Source organism: Macaca thibetana, chromosome 11 (assembly GCF_024542745.1).
Source record: "Macaca thibetana thibetana isolate TM-01 chromosome 11, ASM2454274v1, whole genome shotgun sequence".
NCBI classification, from domain to species: domain Eukaryota; kingdom Metazoa; phylum Chordata; class Mammalia; order Primates; family Cercopithecidae; genus Macaca; species Macaca thibetana.
In genome coordinates this window covers 11,438,331-11,460,816 of record NC_065588.1, presented here as the reverse complement: position 1 = coordinate 11,460,816, position 22,486 = coordinate 11,438,331, and the positions used below count along the sequence as shown (strand labels likewise).

At 37.9% G+C, this 22,486-nt stretch overlaps 1 protein-coding gene across 1 annotated transcript in view; it reads left to right on the top strand.

The window, feature by feature from the left end:
- Positions 1–22,486, top strand: part of MAGOHB (mago homolog B, exon junction complex subunit) — a 1,022,454-nt gene that overhangs the window by 256,812 nt on the left and 743,156 nt on the right. The window lies entirely within an intron of this gene.

Sequence of the window (22,486 nt, the reverse complement as noted above, 5' to 3'; positions counted from 1 at the left end):
ATCCTCTCTATCCCATTTACCCTATTTTAACAGTGATCACTTTCCTCCCTCCCTATGCTCCTCATCTTTCCTTAATGAAACCTGAATGGATTTCACTAAGGAGGCAGCATGACTTTAAGGAGCGAAGAATTGGGAAGCTCTCAGGTTTTAGTTAAGACATAAATCTTTTTCTTGCTAGCTCTGGACTCTTAAAAAGCTACTTGGTCTCTCAGAGCTTGAATTTCCTCATCTAAAATGAGAAGAATCATAACAGCTACCTTAGAATATGGAGATTAATGAGGTAACATACATACCAAAAACCTTGCAGAGATTGGCATGTCTGCTTCTCAAGCAAGGAAGGTTCAATATTAGAAAACTGCTGCTGTGCCCTCTGATAGCCTCAGATAATTCACTAAGGAGTTCAGAAACATCAGAATAGAAGGATCTTGCTGTGTGCACCACCAAGTTGAGCAACCACATTCAGTTCAATCACAGTTCTCTGGCTTCTTTCCTATTATCTTAGGTGAAGCCTTCCTACCTCTATCTCTTACCTTCCCTCTTGATTCTAAACCACATTACCCAATCAAGGATTTTGCTTCTGCATGTGACCTTTTTGTCTCCTGATTCTTACATCTACGCTCTATGGGATTACTTCAATCAGCAAAAGCCTGCTGAAACATCACCCATTTCTACAGAGGTCTCCTATGACTCTTAGTGTTTCTTTCCTACCATATTATTTGTCTGCCATTTTTATTGCAAAAGTTCTTGGAACGTATGTGTGTGATTCTTTCCCAATCCTCTCACTTCCATTTTTTAAAACACACATTAAAGATGCTTTTGTTCTTTCCACTCCAAGTCTGTCAGGGTGGTCTACTGCCTCCATTCCACTCATTTCAGGAATCAATTCTCAGTCCTGCATCTCCTGCGACCCCTTGGCAGTTTACCGTTCTTTTGGGAACACTCTATCAGTCTTTCCAGGAACCTCTAGCTCTCTCCTCGGGTTTCTCCTACCTCTGCCTCTTCCCTCCTAGAACTACAAATTTACTCCTCTTCCAACTCTATTTGGTCTTGGTAAATTATTCATCTAATTAATCAAACAAGGATTTATTCTTGACTCTTCTGTTTTCCCCTTACATCACATAATATCTAGTCAAATAAGCTATATTATCATTGTGATGTTCAAGCTTCAAAATAATTTCCTGCTGCAACCAGTTTCATCACTTTCATCTCTGTCAGCCCATCTAAGCAAGCCTCATCTGCAGTTTACACCAAATAGTTCTATTTATTTCCGAACAGTCAGTTATCCACCTTGGTCGTTTAAAAATTATTTTACTTGAGATTGGGCACCAAGAGGGCTGAACAGGAACAGCTCCAGCCTCCAGCTCTCAGTGTGAGTGACACAGAAGACGGGTGATTTCTGTATTTTTAATTGAGCCTCCACTGCTGATACCCAGGCAAAAAGGGTCTGGAGTGGACCTCAAGCAAACTCCAACAGACCTGCAGCTGAGGGTTCTGAGTGTTAGAAGGAAAACTAACAAACTGAAAGGACATCCACATCAAAACCCCATCTGTACGTGACCATCATCAAAGACCAAAAAGGTAGATAAAACCACAAAGATGGGGAAAAAGCGTGCAGAAAAACTGAAAATTCAAAAAATCAGAGTGCCTCTCCCCCTCCAAAGGAACGCAGCTCCTCACCAGCAATGGAACAAAGCTAGATGGAGAATGACTTTGACAAGTCGAGAGAAGAAGCCATCAGTCAATCAAACTTTGCAGAGCTAAAGGAGGAACTACGAACCCAGTGCAAAGAAACTAAAAAAGATTTGACGAATGGATAACTAGAATAACCAATGCAGAGAAGTTCATAAATGACCTGATAGAGATGAAAACCATGACACGAGAAATATGTGACAATCCACAAGCTTCAGTAACTGACTTGATCAACTGGAAGAAAGAGTATCAGTGACTGAAGATCAAATGAATGAAATGAAACAAGAAGAGAAGTTTAGAGAAAAAAGACTAAAAAGAAATGAACAAAATCTCCAAGAAATATGGGATCATGGGAAAAGATCAAATCTACATCTGATTGGTGTACCTGAAAGTGACGGGGAGAATGGAACCAAGTTGGAAAACACTCTGCGGGCTATTATCCAGGAGAACTTCCCTAACCTAGCAGGCCAACATTCAAATTCAGGAAATACAGAGAACGCCACAAAGATACTCCTTGAGAAGAGCAACTCCAAGACACATAATTGTCAGATTCATCAAAGTTGAAATGAAGGAAAGAAAATGTTAAGGGCAGCCAGAGAGAAAGGTGGGGTTACCCACAAAGGGAAGCCCATCACACTAACAGCAGATCTCTCGGCAGAAACTCTCCAAGCCAGAAGAGAGTGGGGGCCAATATTCAACATTCTTAAAGGAAAGAATTTTCAACACAGAATTTCATATCCAGCCAAACTAAGTGTCATAAGTGAAGGAGAAATAAAATCCTTTACAGACAAGTAAATGTTGAGAGATTTTGACACCACCAGGCCTGCCCTACAAGAGCTCCTGAAGGAAGCACTAAACATGGAAAGGAACAACTGGTACCAGCCACTGCAAAAACATGCCAAAATGTAAAGACCATCGATGCTAGGAAGAAACTGCATCAACTAATGAGCAAAATAACCAGCTAACATCATAATGACAGCATCAAGTGCACACATAACAATATTAACCTTAAATGTAAATGGGCTAAATGGTCCAATTAAAAGACTCAGACTGGCAAATTGGATAAAGAGTCAAGACCCATCAGTATGTTGTATTTAGGAGACCCATTTCACGTGCAGAGACACATATAGGCTCAAAATAAAGGGATGGAGGAAGATCTACCAAGCAAATGGAAAACAGAAAAAGACAGGGGTTGCAATCCTAGTCTCTGATAAAACAGATTTTATACCAACAAAGATCAAAAGAGACAAAGACGGCCATTACATTATGGTAAAGGGATCAATTCAACAAGAAGAGCTAACTATTCTAAATATATATGCATCCAATACAGGAGCACCCAGATATATAAACCAAGTCCTTAGAGACTTACAAAGAGACTTAGACTCCCACACAACAATAATGGGAGACTTGAACGCCCCACTGTCAACATTAGACAGATCAACGAGACAGAAAGTTAACAAGGATATCCAGGAATTGAACTCATCTCTGCAGCAAGCAGACCTAATAGACATCTATAGAACTCTCCACCCCAAATCAACAGAATATACATTCTTCTCAGCACCACATTGCACTTATTCCAAAATCGACTACACAGTTGGAAGTAAAGCACTCCTCAGCAAATGTAAAAGAACAGAAATTATAACAAACTGTCTCTCAGACCACAGTGCAATCAAACTAGAACTCAGGACTAAGAAACACAATCAAAATCACTCAACTACATGGAAACTGATCAACGTGCTCCTGAATGACTACTGGGTACATAAAAAAATAAAGGCAGAAATAAAGATGTTCTTTGAAACCAATGAAAACAAAGATACAACATACCAGAATCTCAGGGACACATTTAAAGCAGTGTGTAGAGGGAAATTTATAGCACTAAATGCCCACAAGAGAAAGCAGGAAAGATCTAAAATTGACACCCTGTTGCTGTGCTGCACCCATCAACTCGTCAGCACCCATCAACTCGTCATTTACATCAGGTATAACTCCCAATGCAATCCCTCCCACCTTCCCCTTCCCCATGATAGGCCCCAGTGTGTGATGTTCCCCTTTCCGAGTCCAAGTGATCTCATTGTTCAGTTCCCACCTATGAGTGAGAACATGTAGTGTTTGGTTTTCTGTTCTTGTGATAGTTTGCTAAGAATGATGGTTTCCAGCTGCATCCATGTCCCTACAAAGGACACAAACTCATCCTTTTTTATGGCTGCATAGTATTCCATGGTGTAGATGTGCCACATTTTCTTAATCCAGTCTGTCACTGATGGACATTTGGGTTGATTCCAAGTCTTTGTTATTGTGAATAGTGCCGCAATAAACATACGTGTGCATGTGTCTTTAGAGCAGCATGATTTATAATCCTTTGGGTATATACCCAGTAATGGGATGGCTGGGTCATATGGTACATCTAGTTCTAGATCCTTGAGGAATCACCATACTGTTTTCCATAATGGTTGAACTAGTTTACAATCCCACCAACAGTGTAAAAGTGTTCCTATTTCTCCACATCCTCTCCAGCACCTGTTGTTTCCTGACTTTTTAATGATCGCCATTCTAACTGATGTGAGATGGTATCTCATTGTGGTTTTGATTTGCATTTCTCTGATGGCCAGTGATGATGAGCATTTTTTCATGTGTCTGTTGGCTGTATGAATGTCTTCTTTTGAGAAATGTCTGTTCATATCCTTTGCCCACTTTTTGATGGGGTTGTTTGTTTTTTTCTTGTAAATTTGTTTGAGTTCTCTGTAGGTTCTGGATATTAGCCCTTTGTCAGATGAGTAGATTGCAACAATTTTCTCCCATTCTGTAGGTTGCCTGTTCACTCTGATGGTAGTTTCTTTTGCTGTGCAGAAGCTCTTTAGTTTAATGAGATCCCATTTGTCAATTTTGGCTTTTGCTGCCGTTGCTTTTGGTGTTTTAGACATATGAAGTCTTTGCCCATGCCTATGTCCTGAATGGTACAACCTAGGTTTTCCTCTAGGGTTTTTATGGTATTAGGTCTAACATTTAAGTCTCTAATCCATCTTGAATTAATTTTCGTATAAGGAGTAAGGAAAGGATCCAGTTTCAGCTTTCTACTTATGGCTAACCAATTTTCCCAGCACCATTTATTAAATTGGGAATCCTTTCCCCATTTCTTGTTTCTCTCAGGTTTGTCAAAGATCAGATGGCTGTAGATGTGTGGTATTATTTCTGAGGACTCTGTTCTGTTCCATTGGTCTATATCTCTGTTTTGGTACCAGTACCATGCTGTTTTGGTTACTGCAGCCTTGTAGTATAGTTTGAAGTCAGGTAGCGTGATGCCTCCAGCTTTGTTCTTTTGACTTAGGATTGTCTTGGAGATGGCACAAGTATACATATGTACAAACCTGCACGTTATGCACATGTACCCTAGAACTTAAAGTATAATAATAAAACAACAACAACAACAACAAAAACAAAACAAACAAACAAAAAAGTGGGTATTGAATCTCCAAATAAATTGTTGACTTCTCTCTCTCTTTAATTCTGTCAGTTTTTGCTTCATTAAATTTGAGGCCTTATTTGTAGGTGCATGCATGTTTATAACCATATATCTTCCATTTTTGACTCATCATTATAAAATGTGCTTTTTTTGAATCTCATAACATTTTATCTTAAAGTCTATGTTGCCTGATATTGCTATTCCATCTCCATCTTGATTCAATCTTGCCTTGTATATCTTTTCCATTTGTTTATTTTCAACTTATTTGTGTCTTTCCATGTAAAATGTGTCCTTGTAAACAGTGTATTATTGGATTGTATTTATTTTTTAACCATTCTTTCAATATCCATCTTTTATTTGGGATGTATAATTATTCAATTTAGTATATTTACAGATAAAGTAGAATTTGCATCTGTTATTTGCTCCTTGTTTTCTATATGTCTTATTTTTTTAAAATTTCTTTATTCATCCATTCCTGTCTTTTGTGATTGTTAAATAGATTATTTTCTAACATAGTTTTAAAATTCTCTTTTTCTATTTCTGTATTTTTTGTAAAGCTATCAAATAATTTTATAGTTATTGCTTTATACAACTGTATTTAAAAGAGATAGAACAAGAAATGAGTAACAAACAGAAAGATGTTGACCTTTCAAAAGAACAATGTAGTAACATTTCCTGGTGTTCTTTTATTTCTTAGTTTGTATTTGAGAAACCATATACTATCCTTTCATTTCAGCTTGAAAGATTCACTTTAATATTTATTGCATTAGTCTCTCAGCTTTCGTTTTCTGGAATGTTTAATTTTCTCTTTGTTGTTGAATGTGAGTTGAGGTAGATGGAGTTCTCAGTTGACCGCCTTTTTCTGCCACAACCTTAACTATGTCATCTCACTGCTTTCCAGCTTCTTTGGTTTCTGATGTGAAGTCAGTTTTTAGTCTTATTAGTTGGTGAAAACTCATTGCATTTTTTTTTGGATTGGTGGAATTTGCCATTTGATATTGGAATACATTTCTTAAATAAATGTGGTTTGTTACACATCTTTTTAATGGACATTTCTCGCTTTATGTTATTTTGCTAATGACTAATTACTTTCTGTTTATTTTAAGTTTATTTTAGACTATGGAAATTATGTTAGACAAAAAGCAAATTTAAGCAATTTTCTTATTCAAGTTCAAAATGGGTCTTAAATCAGTGGAGACAACTTGTATCATCAACAATGCATTTGGCTCAGGAACTGCTAATGAACATACAGTACAGTGGTGGTTCAAGAAGCTTTGCGAAGGTGACAAGAGCCTTGAAGGTGAGGAACATAGTGGCTGGCCTTCAGAAGTTGACAGTGACTAATTGAGAACAATCATCTAGGTTGTCCTCTTACAACTACACAAGAAATTGCCAAAGAACTCAACATCGACCACTTTAGGGTCCTTCGGCATTTGAAGCAAATTGGAAAGCTGAAAAAGCTTGATAAGTGGGCGCCTCATGAGCTGAGTGAAAATTTTAAAAATTATCATTTTGAAATGGCATCTTCTCTTATTCTACATAACAATAACGAACCATTTCTCTATCAGATTGTGACATGTGACGAAAAGTGGATTTTATATGAAAACCAGTGACTACCAGCTCAGTGGTTGCACTGAGAAGCAGCTCCAAAGCACTCCCCAAGGCCAAACTTGCACAAAAAGAAGATCATGGTCACTGTTTGGTAGTCTGCTGCTGGTCTGGTCCACTACAGCTTTCTGAATTCTAGCAAAGCCCTTACATCTGAGAAGTATGCTCAGCAAATTGATGTGATGCACTGAAAACTGCAATGCCTGCAGCTGACATTGGTCAACAGAAAAGGCCCAATTCTTCTCCACAACACCACCCAACAGCATGTCGTACAACCGATGCTTCAAAAGTTGAATGAATTAGGCTACGAAGTTTTGCCTCATCTGCCATATTCACCTGACCTCTTAGCAACCAACTACAACTTCTTTGAGCTGCCCAACAATTTTTTTTTTGCAGGGAATGCTTTCCAAGAGTTCATCAAATTCCAAAGCACAGATTTTTATGCTATAGGAATAAACAAACATACTTGTCATTGGCAATAATGTGTTTATTGTAATGGTTCCTATTTTGATTAATAAAGATCTGTTTGAGCCTAAAAAAAAAAAATAAATAAAATAAAATAAAATTGACACCCTAACATCACAATTAAAAGAACTAGAGAAGCAAGAGCAAACACATTCAAAAGCTAGCAGAAGGCAAGAAATAACTAAGATCAGAGAAGAACTGAAGGAGACAGAGACACAAAAAAACCCTTAAAAAAATCAATGAATCCAGGAGATGGTTTTTTGAAAAGATCAACAAAATTGATAGACCATTAGCAAGACTAATAAAGAAGAAGAGAAGAATCAAATAGATGCAATAAAAAATGATAAAGGGGATATCACCACTGACCCCACAGAAATACAAACTACCATCAGAGAATACTATAAACTCCACTAGGCAAATAAACTAGAAAACCTAGAAGAAACGGATAAATTCCTGGGCACATACACTCTCCCAAGACTAAACCAGGAAGAAGGTGAATCTCTGAATAGACCAATAGCAGGCTCTGAAATTGAGGTAATAATTAATAGCCTACCAACGAAAAAAAAAGTCCAGGACCCAACGGATTCACATCCGAATTCTACCAGAGTTACAAGGAGGAGCTGGTACTATTCCTTCTGAAACGATCCCCATCAATAGAAAAAGAGGGAATCCTCCCTAACTCGTTTTATGAGGCCAACATCATCCTGATACCAAAGCCTGGCAGAGACACAACAAAAAAAGAGAATTTTAGACCAATATCCCTGATGAACATAGATGCAAAAATTCTCAATAAAATACTGGCAAACTGAATCCAGCAGCACATCAAAAAGCTTATCCACCATGATCAAGTGGGCTTCATCCCTGGGATGCAAGGCTGGGTCAATATATGCAAATCAATAAACGTAATCCAACATATAAACAGAACCAAAGACAAAAACCACATGATTATCTCAATAGATGCAGAAAAGGCCTTTGACAAAATTCAACAGCCCTTCATGCTAAAAACTCTCAATAAATTCGGTATTGATGGAACGTATCTGAAAATAGTAGTAGCTATTTATGACAAACCCACAGCCAATATCATACTGAATGGGCAAAAACTGGAAGCATTCCCTTTGAAAATCAGCACAAGACAGAGAGGGATGCCCTCTCTCACCACTCCTATTCAACATAGTGTTGGAAGTTCTGGGTAGGGCAATCAGGAAAGAGAAAGAAATAAAGGATATTCAGTTAGGAAAAGAAGTCAAATTGTCCCTGTTTGCAGATGACATGATTGTATATTTAGAAAACCCCATCGTCTCAGCCCAAAATCTCCTTAAGCTGATAAGAAACTTCAGCAAAGTCTCAGGATACAAAATCAATGTGCAAAAATCACAGCATTCTTATACACCAATAACAGACAAATAGAGAGCCAAATCATGAATGAACTCCCATTCACAATTGCTTCAAAGAGAATAAAATACCTAGGAATCCAACTTACAAGGGATGTGAAGGACCTCTTCAAGGAGAACTACAAACCACTGCTCAGTGAAATAAAAGAGGACACAAATAAATGGAAGAACATACCATACTCATGGATAGGAAGAAATCAATATCGTGAAAATGGCCATACTGCCCAAGTTAATTTATAGATTAAATGCCATCCCCATCAAGCTACCAATGACTTTCTTCACAGAATTGGAAAAAACTGCTTTAAAGTTCATATGGAACCAAAAAAAAAAAAAAAACCCACATTGCCAAGACAATCCTAACCCAAAAGAACAAAGCTGGAGGCATCACACTACCTGACTTCAAACTATACTACAAGGCTACAGTAACCAAAACAGCATGGTACTGGTACCAAAACAGAGATATAGACCAATGAAACAGAACAGAGCCCTCCGAAATAATGCCACATATCTACAACCATCTGATCTTTGACAAACCTGACAAAAACAAGAAATGGGGAAAGGATTCCCTATTTCATAAATGGTGCTGGGAAAATTGGTTAGCCATAAGTAGAAAGCTGAAACTGGATCCTTCCCTTACTCCATATATGAAAATTAATTCAAGATGGATTAGAGACCTAAATGTTAGACCTAAAACCATAAAAACCCTAGAAGAAAACCGCGGTAATACCATTCAGGACATAGGCATGGGCAAGGACTTCATGTCGAAAACACCAAAAGCAACGACAACAAAAGCCAAAATTGACAAATGGGATCTCATTAAACTAAAGAGCTTCTGCACAGCAAAAGAAACTACCAACAGGCAACCTACAGAATAGGAGAAAATTTTTGCAATCTACTCATCTGACAAAGGGCTAATATCCAGAACCTACAAAGAACTCAAACAAATTTACAAGAAAAAAACAAACAATCCCATCAAAAAGTGAGCAAAGGATATGGATATGAACAGACACTTCTCAAAAGAAGATATTCATACAGCCAACAGACACATGAAAATTGCTCATCATCACTGGCCATCAGAGAAATGCAAATCAAAACCACAGTGAGATACTATCTCACACCAGTTGCAATGGTGATCATTAAAAAGTTAGGAAAAAACAAGAGGAAAGAGTGGGAAAGGGTTGAGGTGTAAAAGACTACAAATTGGGTGCAGTGTATACTGCCCGGATGATGGGTGCACCAAAATTTTACAAATCACCACTAAAGAACTTATTCACATAACTAAATACCACCTGTTCCCCAACCTATGGAAGTAAAAAAGAAAAGAAAAAAGAAAGAAAGAAAGAAAAAGAAAATCCCTAGGCACCCAACTTACAGTTCTGATGTAGTATCTTTGGACTTCTGCTTTTTTTCTAATATTAAAATATCTTTAAAGTGTACTCTGTTTTCTTCAGTTAATAATGTGAAAAGACTGCATTTATATGGTGAAATTCCCAGAACCTTCAATTCTTTATAGGCAGGCTAAATTACTTGTATCATTACTTGCCAAACTTCTTGAACGTGATGGAGCTTATGTTAAGAAACAAAGTTTATATAATGTCTAGTTTTATATTGTAATTACTTTCTTCCACAAAGTTTTTGAAATCCCCTTGTATTCTCAAACCATTCTGGAAGGGGAGGAACAGATTTTTATTTTTATTTTTGTTTTTTGAGACGACTCTTTCTCTGTCACCCAGGCTGCAGTGCAGCGGCCGGATCTCGGCTCACTGCAAGCTCCGCCTTCCGGGTTCACGCCATTCTCCTGCCTCAGCCTCCCGAGTAGCTGGGACTACAGGCGCCCGCCACCATGCCCGGCTAATTGTTTTTGTATTTTTTAGTAGAGACGGGGTTTCACCTCATTAACCAGAATGGTCTCAGTCTCCTGACCTCGTGATCCGCCTGCCTCGGTTTCCCAAAGTGCTGGGATTACAGGCGTGAGCAACCGTGCCCAGCCAGGAATAGATTCTTATGTGTACAACACGGGATCCTCTTATCCAAATGATCAAGTGGCCTGTCTTTAGGATTTCCAGTCACATCGCCACACACAATACCTCAAACAAGGTCATCCTGAAGTTATCACTATCCATGAACAAAAACTGAATGACAGCACAAGACTTATTCAAGGCCAGAAATAAGTGGCAGCTGTTGATACTGACACACCTACACTTTCTATGAAAAGGGTGAAACGGTGAGCAGAAGCTACTTGATATAGCAGAAAAGTCAGCAGATGAAAAGAAAGCTACCAACACAAACTCAGCAAAAAGACCTTGGAAACACAGTATATTGATGCAAATTTTAAAAACAAAAAGAAAAAGAAAGGAGTAAGAATAATTATAGACACTTACTTAGAAGATTAGATTTAAAAATTGTCTCAAATTTTATTTAAAAAGAAGCCAGAAAAGGAAAAATGAACACAGGGAAGATTGATTTAGAACACAAAATGTCAACAAATACATGTGGGAAAGAGAGTGAGGAGAATTTCATTTCAGAATTTTGCAAAAATGAAAAAAATTTCTGTGTGAAAGAACAATCTGGGAGACAGATATCACAGGCACTAAGAAATTGATCAATGAAATATGCTTGAGGCTTTTATGTGGATACCAGACTATCTTACTTGAGTACAATTATGGCCACTCATTATAAGTGGGAGTGATTAAAAATTTTTCCTAGAAGAATGACTGAACATGACGACTCATGCCTGTTATCCCAGGACTTTGGAAAAGTGAGGCGGGAGGATCCCTTGAGTCCAGGAGTTCAAGACCAACCTGAGCAACAAAGTGAGGCTCCATTTCTTCAAGAAAATTTTAAAATAAATAAAAAAGAAATAAATGGGTATGGTGTCATGAACCTGTAATTCAAGCAACTCCAGAGGCTGAAGCTGGGGGATTCCCCTGAGCACAGGCATTCAAGGATGCTGTAAGCCATGATCATGACACCACACTCCAGCCTGGGTGACAGAGAGTCTGTATAAAAAAAAAAATTTCCTAAAAGATGTAAAGCCCAAACTGAATCTGATAAACATTCTAACAAAGGGGTAGAGCAAGCAAAAAATTTTAAAGATATGAAACAGGATATTTCATTTAAGAACTGTGTATTCATTCTGTTCATTTCTAAAAACCCTTGGTAGCTTTTGTGGCCAACTTTGTTTTAACCTCTCCATGAATATTAATAATAGAACACATTAAGACACCTGTATCCTACAACACCAAGACTTTTCTGGCTAGAGCCAGATCCAAAGAACATTAGACAATCTGCGTGGGTCTGACCAGGCTAAGGGCCAACCTTCTGTCAGCCGTGAATGGTCATGTTTGTGTTGTCTTCCCACAGCTCAAAGTTCCAAAGAAATAATCTCCATATAATCAAACATTTAGCAAAATATGGTAGGCATAGGTATACAAAAATCCACAGCCAATCTCTTGTTCCTTAGAATATGATTGTGTTTAGAACACAGCCCTAAGAATAGGTGATCAAGCTAAAATGAGGGAGTTTCAGTGGAACTAAATCCAATAAGATTGGTGCCCTCATAAGAAGTGGAAATGTCTTAGAACTGGAAATTTGCACACAAAGAGACACAAGAAGTATGTAGGCACAGACTCAGCCTCAGGGGAGGACACAGCAAGAAGACAGATATCTAGATGATAAGCAGACAAGCCCCAGAAGAACTGAACCTGCTGACACGTTCATCATGAACTTGTGCATCCAGAACTGTGAAAAAAATAATTTCTATTGTTTAAGACACTCAGTTCATGATATTTTGTTTGGGCCGCTATAACAAAGAAATTCATATGATAGTAGGTTTTAGGAGATTGGAATTAAAATGCCTACTTGGTACATGATAAATTTACAACCATTTTAGGTGGAAGATGGATGGCTGAGGTATTTGATGCATGTACAGGTGCCTAATCTCCTGCTACAGTCTTGCTCCTTGCTTTGACTCCATCTTAAGTCACTGACAGTCTCTCTTTCAGCTCTTTGGTCACCTCTGTTTTGGTTGTGTCTGACAGGTTCATACCTGATATTTATTCTTCCTGATACACTAATCTCTTTCACTCATTGCTGACACTGGAGAAGGTCAGGAACAGGGCATAAGCTGAGTGATATTTGGAAGCATCACCAGTTCTCTTCCTGGACTCCGCAGACAAGCAGAATCCTGCTTCCATCCAGGACTACAGCTTCCTCAGCCATACACACATCTGCCTGGCACTCCCCTCTGCTCCTTCTCTCTGACCTCCCTTTACTACCTGAAGGGCTACCATAAGCTACATAGGAGGGACTTTTCATGTTGTTTCTTTTTTGAAATAATGTTTGATGAAACCAGAGATAATCATATAACATCAGGGCATCTGCTAGGCCCAAGGGGTTACCCTGTGCCTCCCTTAAAGCACGTGAAGCCTCGTTAAAGCCATTTGACTTGCCACATAGCTGGAGAATATTTCATCACTGGTATTACATTCCTCCTTCAACAAACATCTCTATTTATGCCAGGAGAAATAAGAAAACAATTTGCCTAATCAGTAGGAAAAGTCAAAGTTAACTGTAGCAAACCTCATTGGATTAGGAAGATTGGAATTAAGATGCCTACTTGGTGCATGATAAATTTACAACCATTTTAGATGGAAGGTGGATGGCTGAGGTCTTTGATGCATGTACAGGTGCCTAATCTCCTGCTACAATCTTGCTCCTTGCTTTGACCCCATCCTGAGTCCCTGTAATGCAATGGGACTTTAAAATGTTCAAGGAAAATGTATGTTATATTAAAAAAATAACATGAATGGATTCCAATTTTCTTTTACACCAAAATAAACTCAGACTGACATGCTCTAATGTGTCTGAACAGGAGCTACTTGAGGCATCAAGAAAAATGAGAGCAGGTTCAAAAGATCCCCTATAAGAGATACATGAATTCTTCTAAAATTAAAGAGGGTACAAACATTAAATTCATGGTAAAACTTGGGTAGAAGGTGAAATCAACGATGCTTTCTGAAACACTGATGGGGATAATGTGCCAAAAAATTGGCAGTTTACAAGTAAATAACTCATTTCAAGAAGGGATGAGATGACATTGAACCTACAGCCCATAGAGGCAGAGGATTCATATCAAATTGCACGGATAAAATTCATCTTCCTTATACCCTATTAGAAGACAACCAATGGTTAACAATAGAAACAACAGCCAACACTACAAAATTCTCCACTGGTTCCCCTCACCTGATTCTAATTGAATAATTAATGTTGAGTGAAATTTGTCCTCAATGGATGCCAAAAATGTAGCAAAAGATAAGTTACAGACAGGAGGAGAACTTTCTATGAATTTTTAAATAAAGGGGATGAAGATCTTGAAGCATTTCTTCAAGGAATTGTAACGGGAGATGCAACCTGGCTTTATCAGTACAATCCTGAAAACAAATACAGTCAAAGCAATAGCTACGAAGAGGTAGAAAAGTCCAGTCAAGTAAAGTAGATAAGGAAAATGCAAATGCCATGGCAAGAGTTTATTGGGAGGCTCAAGGCATTTTGCTCGCTGACTTTCTGGAGGGCAAAAGCATGACAATATCTGCTTATTCTAAGAATATTGTGAGAAAGCCAAAGCTTTAGTAGAGAAATGCCTGGAGGTGCTTCAGCAGAGTCCTCCACCACAACATTTCCTCCTGCTCATTTCTCTCATCAAACAGGACTGTTGCGTGAGAGCTCTGATGGAAAATCATAAGGCATCCACATTACAATCCTAATTTGATTCCTTTGGGTTTCTTTTGGTTTCATAATGTCATAATGTCTGCAAAGGGCATCTATTATTCTTCAGTTAATAATGTAAAAAAGACATATCAATAGCTGCCATGCTGACTAAAATGTATGAAAATTGGTCAATAAATAGTCTCAATATTCTCCCCTTACATTGCTCATTAATGATTAGGATTGGGAAATGGTTGAAACCTGAGTATCAGGTGTTAGAATTAAAACACACTTCCCAAATGAGACTTTAATTTTGGCTCTCTTCCACAGATAACAGGAGATAGAAGGATTAAAGATCCCCCAAAGTTGTTACAGGTCATTGGGAAGACATAAAATTCAGGTGTTGATTCACCTGAGCCTTGAGCAGTATCTGCACTGCTTGAATTCGAAAGTAAAGAAGTTAGGTAAAGAAGAAGTCAAATTGTCCCTGTTTGCAGATGACATGATTGTATATTTAGAAAACCCCATCATCTCAGCCCAAAATCTCCTTAAGCTGATAAGCAACTTCAGCTAAGTCTGATCATACAAAATCAATGTGCAAAAATCACAAGCATTCTTATATACCAGTAACAGACAAACAGAGAGCCAAATCATGAATGAACTCCCATTCACAATTGCTTCAAAGAGAATAAAATACCTAGGAATCCAACTTACAAGGGATGTAAAGGACCTCTTCAAGGAGAACTACAAACCACTGCTCAGTGGAATAAAAGAGGACACAAATAAATGGAAGAACGTGCCATGCTCATGGATAGGAAGAATCAACATTGTGAAAATGGCCACACTGCCCAAGGTAATTTATAGATTCAATATCATCCCCATTAAGCTACCAATGACTTTCTTCACAGAATTGGAAGAAAACTGCTTTAAAGTTCATATGGAACCAAAAAAGACCCCGCATTGCCAAGACAATCCTAAGCCAAAAGAACAAAGCTGGAGGCATCATGCTACCTGACTTCAAACTATACTACAAGGCTACATTAACCAAAACAGCATAGTACTGGTACCAAAACAGAGATATAGACCAATGGAACAGAACAGAGCCCTCAGAAATAATACCACATATCTACAGCCATCTGATCTTTGACAAACCTGACAAAAACAAGAAATGGAGAAAGGATTCCCTATTTAATAAATGGTGCTGGGAAAATTGGCTAGCCATAAGTAGAAAGCTGAAACTGGATCCTTTCCTTACTCCTTACATGAAAATTAATTCAAGATGGATTAGAGACTTAAATGTTAGACCTAAAAACCATAAAAACCCTAGAAGAAAACCTAGGTAATACCATTCAGGACATAGGCATGGGCAAGGACTTCATGTCTAAAACACCAAAAGCAACGGCAACAAAAGCCAAAATTGACAAATGGGATCTAATTAAACTAATAAGCTTCTGCACAGCAAAAGAAACTACCATCAGAGTGAACAGGCAACCTACAGAACGGGAGAAAATTTTTGCAATCTACTTATCTGACAAAGGGCTAATATCCAGAACCTATAAAGAACTCAAACAAATTTACAAGAAAAAAAAAAAAAACATCAAAAAGTGGGCAAAGGATATGAACAGACACTTCGCAAAAGAAGACATTCATACAGCCAACAGACACATGAAAAAATGCTCATCGTCACTCACCATCAGAGAAATGCAAATCAAAACCACAATGAGGTACCATCTCACACCAGTTAGAATGGCAATCATTAAAAAATCAGGAAACAACAGGTGCTGGAGAGGATGTGGAGAAATAGGAACACTTTTACACTGTTGGTGGGACTGTAAACTAGTTCAACCATTGTGGAAAACAGTGTGGCGATTCCTCAAGGATCTAGAACTAGAAATACCGTTTGATCCAGCCATCCCATTACTGGGTATATACCCAAAGGATTATAATTCATGCTGCTATAAAGACACATGCACACGTATGTTTATTGCGGCACTATTCACAATAGCAAAGACTTGGAATCAACCCAAATGTCCATCAGTGACAGACTGGATTAAGAAAATGTGGCACATATACACCATGGAATACTATGCAGCCATAAAAAAGGATGAGTTCGTGTCCTTTGTAGGGACATGGGTGCAGCTGGAAACCATCATTCTCAGCAAACTATCGCAAGAACAGAAAACCAAATATCACATGTTCTCAATCACAGGTGGGAATTGAACAATGAGATCACTTGGACACAGGAAGGGGAACATCACACACCAGGTCCTATTGTGGGGGGGAGGGAGGGGAGAGGGATAGCATTAGGAGATATACCTAATGTAAATGACGAGTTAATGGGTGCAGCACACCAACATGGCACATGTATACATATGTAACAAACCTGCATGTTGTGCACATGTACCCTAGAACTCAAAGTATTAAAAAAAAAAAACCCAAAAAACCAAAACAGGAAAAACAAGTCTCCACGAAAAAACTCCTCCAAAAAACTCTTAGAACTAAAAAACAAATTCAGTAACATTGCAGTATAAAATATCAATATGCAAAAATTAGTAGCATTTCTATATAACAACAATAAACTAGCAGGAAAGAAAAATCATGTACGCAATTCCCTTTACAAAGCTACAAAAATAAACTACTCAGTAATAAATTTAACCAAGCAGACTAATACTTATCAGCTATATGACTGAAAATGTCAGTCAATCATACTGAGCTTTTATTTCTTCATTTGAGGACTAAACACAATGAAAGAAATTATCAAAGGACAATTATAAAGACAAAAGGGCTAACGATATAAAACAGGTATTACTATTGTAGGTACAGTGGGATGATCATTACATCTTTAGCTATATACCCATAACTGTTTGGAAATTTATTGTATAATTCTGAAACAATTCAACCAGTGACTACAACATGGTCATTAAATGTTTGGAGATAATTCAATCTCCAATTATTTTGCAAACTAATTGTAGATCTCTATCTCACAGCATGGGCTTCCTCACAACATGTGGACAGGTTCCTGAGAGAACAAGTTAGAATTCCATGTCATCTCTATGATCTGGACTCAAAATTTACTAAGCATCACTTCTTACATGCTCTATTGATCAAAACAGTTACAAAGGTCCACTGAGGTTCAAGGGGGAGGAATCCGATGTCACCAGTTGCAGGGAGGATATCAAGGTCCCATTGTCATCAGAAAGCACCAGGTGAGAGATAATCTTTTGGCCATCTTTGGAAGGTGTGATCTGCCATACATCACAAATTCCAAGATGCTAAAAAGGTAAACATGTGTATCTAAATATCAACAACTGTAGTAAGACATCTATGGTAGAATTTATTATCAATGTTCTTAAGGAGAAGAGAAGAAACTGTCCTGAGACAAAAGCTATGTGTTCACTTAAAAAAAAATGAGTCTGTCATTAATCATTTGAAAATAATCCCTTTTAAAGATATCTGCTTACCTGTTTTTTATATAACTTTATAACAACATGAGGAATTTGTGTTGCTTTGTAACACATATAAAAGAAGTCATGATTTTATTTCTCTATGACCTTTGAAAATGTATAACTAAAAGTTTCACAACACTGCCTGACATTGCTAAAACAGTGGGAGGTGAGGTTACAGACACTTAACCTTAGGCTAGTGAGCATTGCCTCCTTCCAAAGACCCAATCACTGACAAAGTAGCACCAGCTCTGGGTCAAGACATAGGAGAAACTCTCATAGCTATGCCTGAGAGCTATGCATGAGTTCTAATAGCTATGCATATGATATACAAATTTTTCTTTTGATATACAACTCTCTGAGTAGTCTCTCTCCTGACTTTATGAAATTTTCAATTTCTTGTGATAAATGAATCAAAATGTAGGTCCTTAAAATGGTTTCTACAATTAAGCCAATGTCTCCCAAGATGCCATATAGTAACCAGACGTTTAATTTTGAGTATTCCAGAAGAAGGAGGGATGGATAAGGGCATGGAAACAAACTTTAAACAAAATATTAGTTAAAAATTTGTCAAGTCTAGCAAGAGATTGGGACATCCAAATACAGGACCTCAAACATCACAACCCGAAAGGCCTTCTCCAAGGCACATAAGAGTCAAATGTCAACAGTCAAATAAAGCAAAGAGAAAATTCTAAAAACAGTACGATAAAACCATCAAGTCATATATTAGGGAAGCCTCAACGGATTAGGAGTGATTGTCACAGGAGAGACTGTACAAGCCGGTAGAGAATGAAATGATATATTCAAAGTGTTCAAAGAAAAAAATTCTGCCAGCCACAAATACTACCTCTGGAAATGGACACCTTCAAAATGTAATAACAATAAAGTCTTTCCCTGAAAACCAAAAGCTGAGAGAATCCGACACCAATAGACTTGCTCTACAAGAAATGATTAAGGGAATTCTATACATTGAAGCAAAAGGAAAACATATACCATCATGAAGAAAACAAGAAACAAAAAGAAGTTCAAAGCAACCAAAATAAAACTCTAATATGGATGCCTAATAATTTTCTATCAGAACTCTCACACAATTTTCCTTGTTCCATGAGATAAATGACCAGGAGCATTGCTATGGTGAAGGACTCGGATGAAGCTCTCCCAAGCATTTTTCTACTAATGCTTTGGCTAATGTTCTCAGAAAATTCTCATAATAAGCAGTATTGTTAATTTTGGCCCTCCAGAAAGCCTACAAGCAAAACACTGAGAGATTTCCAAGTAAATTTTTGCCCTGACTTTTGCCCTTTGCCCATCCACTCTTGCTTTGACTGGACCACTTTCACCTCTCAGTAGCCATTGCTTTGATTTTGTTTTGATTTCAGATTGTACTGGTAAAGCCATGTTTCAATTCCTGTTACAATTCTTTGAAGAAATGCTTCAGGATCTTGATACCACTTTTTTGAATTTTCAGGGAAAGTTCTGTTCTTGTCTGTAGCTGATCTTGGTGCAAGACTTTGGCCATCCATTGCATAGAAATTTGTTCTCAACTTTAGTTATCCAGCTAGAATCATGTAAGCTGAACCAATTGAGAAGTCTGCAGTGTTGCCTATTGTTTGTACTGTTAATCACCAATCCTTTTCTATTATGGTATCAACAAGATGAATTTTTTTCCTTGCGACTTAATGGAGTGGTTAGCTGCTGTAGGCTTTATGTTCAAAATCATGTCATCCCTGCTTAAAATGAGTTACCATGTGTGAACTTCTGACTTTTTTGGCATCAATGATTTCACCATTATTCTACCCAGGCTTCACCATAAATTTAATATTTGTAGTTGCTATAATTTGAGTAGAGTACATGTTGCTCTTATAAAGGCTCTTTTCAAAATACTGTCTTAGACTTCTTGATGCTACCTCTTCCTGAGGTAACATGCAATTCTATCAAGACATTAGCGGGGCCAGGGTGGGCCTGGTTGTTAGTCACCTGCTGCTGCACCCTTATCCATGCAGGTCTCCATTGGTTGCTCTGACACTGGCACTGGCTGAAACCTTTGAGCTTCTACTTGGCTCTAGTTCTTAGTCAACTCTGACATCCACTACTGTGTCCCTCTGTCCAAAGAACTACCCGTCTCTCTGGCTCAGCCATCTTCCAGATCATATTCATACCTATTCTGGTGATCTGAGAAAGTATTTTGCCCTTGACTGTACCATGCTAGGGTAGATGGTGACCATTTGTCTAAGTATCTTTATGCAGTTAGTTCTTTCTTTTATTCTTTTTAAAGCATTGTTGAGGTATCATTGATGTATAAAAGTTGGACACATTTAGTATATTTATCTTGATGGGTTTGGCCCTAGGTATCCACCTGTGATAATATCACCACAACCAAAGTACTAAGCATATCCTGTCATTTCTAATCTATATAGATTCCTGCTGAACAGAAAGTTTTCTTTAACCAGGCTTGCTGCCTCCTCAGGCTTCACCAGGTCAGACACAGGTGTCTTTTACTTTCCTTTTTTCCAAATTTACTTGAGGGTCTGTTACACCCTCCTGGGTGCTTCAAATCTGATGTTGGTTTTGGGTGTGGGAGACAGGTTGTAGAAGGACCTTCTCAGAGGCATCTATCTCTGTTGAATTCCTCTTAGATCTTTTTTTTTTCTACCCCTGAACCCAGGATATTTTTATCCATGCCAGGAAACCCTTGCTTTCTAAGTATTCTTTAAAACTTATAGTTAATCCCAGATCTTGGACAAGAGTTAACTTTTTTCCTTCTCTTTTTTTTTTTTCATCTTGGAACACCTTGGACAGAAGAAAAATTAGGTTTGTGGTCAATAAGAGCAGTCCACATCATAGCTAAAAATGTGGAGCTAATTGTCACATCTGAACTATAAGGTGAAACGCAAGTGGGAGTTTACATAATGAGCTCAAACACCAGGATTGTCAGAATTGGGTGAGGATGTGAAATAAGAAGCTGAAGATAAAGAGAAAACACTACTAGGAATTTATCCAAAGCAAAGGTAGTTATTATATTAAAGAGACATCTGAACTTTCATGTTTATTGCAACACTATTCACAACAGCTAAGACAGGAAGTCAACCTAGGTGTTCATCAATGGATGAATGGATAAGCTGTGGCATACCTACACAGTAGAATATTATATAGCCATAAAATAATGAAATCTTATCATTTGTGGCAACATAGATGGAACTGGAGGACATTATGTTAAATGAAATAAACCAGGAACATAAAAATTAAATGCTGCATGTTCTCACTCACATGTGGAAGTTAAAAAAAGTTGATCTCATAGAAGTAAAAAGTAGAACCAAGAATCCTAGAGGCTGGGAAGGGAAGGGGGAAGGGAGGAATAGGGAGAGATTTATTAAAGCATACCAGTCAGATAGGAGGATTAAGTCCTGGTATTCTACATATTGTAGGATGACTACAGTTAGCAATAATATATAAGAAAATTAAGACAAGGTAATCAAATGGTGAGAGGATATCTGAAGCTTGGAATGCCTGTGTTGCTTCATGAGGAGAGAGCTAATCTGGGGAAGAGTCACAGTTTTAGGGATTGTAGGAGGAAAGACTGAGAAGCAAAGATGTTATTGGAGTTCTCAGGAAAAGCCCAGTATAAAGACAGCCAGGCAATAATATTGAGGCAGAAGAGTTTATCTCAGGGGAGAAAGTTCCCTTACCATGCTAATCTATCTTGCTGTGTCTCCAATCAGATACAGAGAATTTGAGCCAGATCCCAGTGTATAGCTTCATATAAACCTGCAGTGTTTCTTAAGCTTGCCTGAAGCCGTTTGGAATAGGATTTTCTCCCAAATACAATGACAAGATTCCTAATTGATATTGTGCAGAGATGATAATTACATCTCTTATTACTTTTTCTTAGAGATAACTGTGTTAAAATTGGAGCCTTTCTCCTGTAAACAGGTGTGCGGCCCTGTTATTTGGAAACATGGTTCTTCTCAATAGTGCTAAGAATTAAGACTTAAGGTGATCAAATGGTGAGAGGATATTTGAACTGCTGGGTTCTTTCTTGCTCTTGCTGGGTTCTTTCTTGTTCTTCCTAGGGCTGAGAACATCTTAACAGAGCCATGCTAGATTTCTGTTGTGACTTTGTTGAAAAATAGGCTGACTCTGATCACACTCTTTTGTTTCTTTTGATCAAGTCAATCTTTGGTTGTAGGAGGTAGAATTGGTGACCCCCACGCCTTGTCTATCAATCAAATATGTGTAACCTGGTTGTCATAAGCCTTTTCTTTTTTCTTTCTTGATAGATGTCATCTGCTGTTCCCTGAGGGGCATTTGGAAATTTTAGTCTTATTCTCTGTGGCACTTTCAGGTTTCTTCTCCACTCATCTTAATGTCTCTTCTCCACTTTCAACAATCTGTAATTCCATTTTTGGCTCTGTTCACACCAGAGTCCTTGCAGGATAATTTGGTATATTTACTGTTTCTTCCCTGAATATCTACTGTGTCCCCATTATGTTAAAGATCACATAAATACATTATTAGGAGAGAGCATGTAGTTCTTTAAATCAGAGAGTCTTTCTAAAGGACAGTGATATACATGGGAAGTATAAAGATGATAACTTTAATGTAGTGGGAAGTCTTAGGTCTTTGAAAAGGAGTTGTCCTAAAAGAACACTTAGCATTTTTTCCCCTTAATGTCATGGACTTAATCCACATTTCCCTTCATCATGTGTTCTTCACTCTTTCCCCTT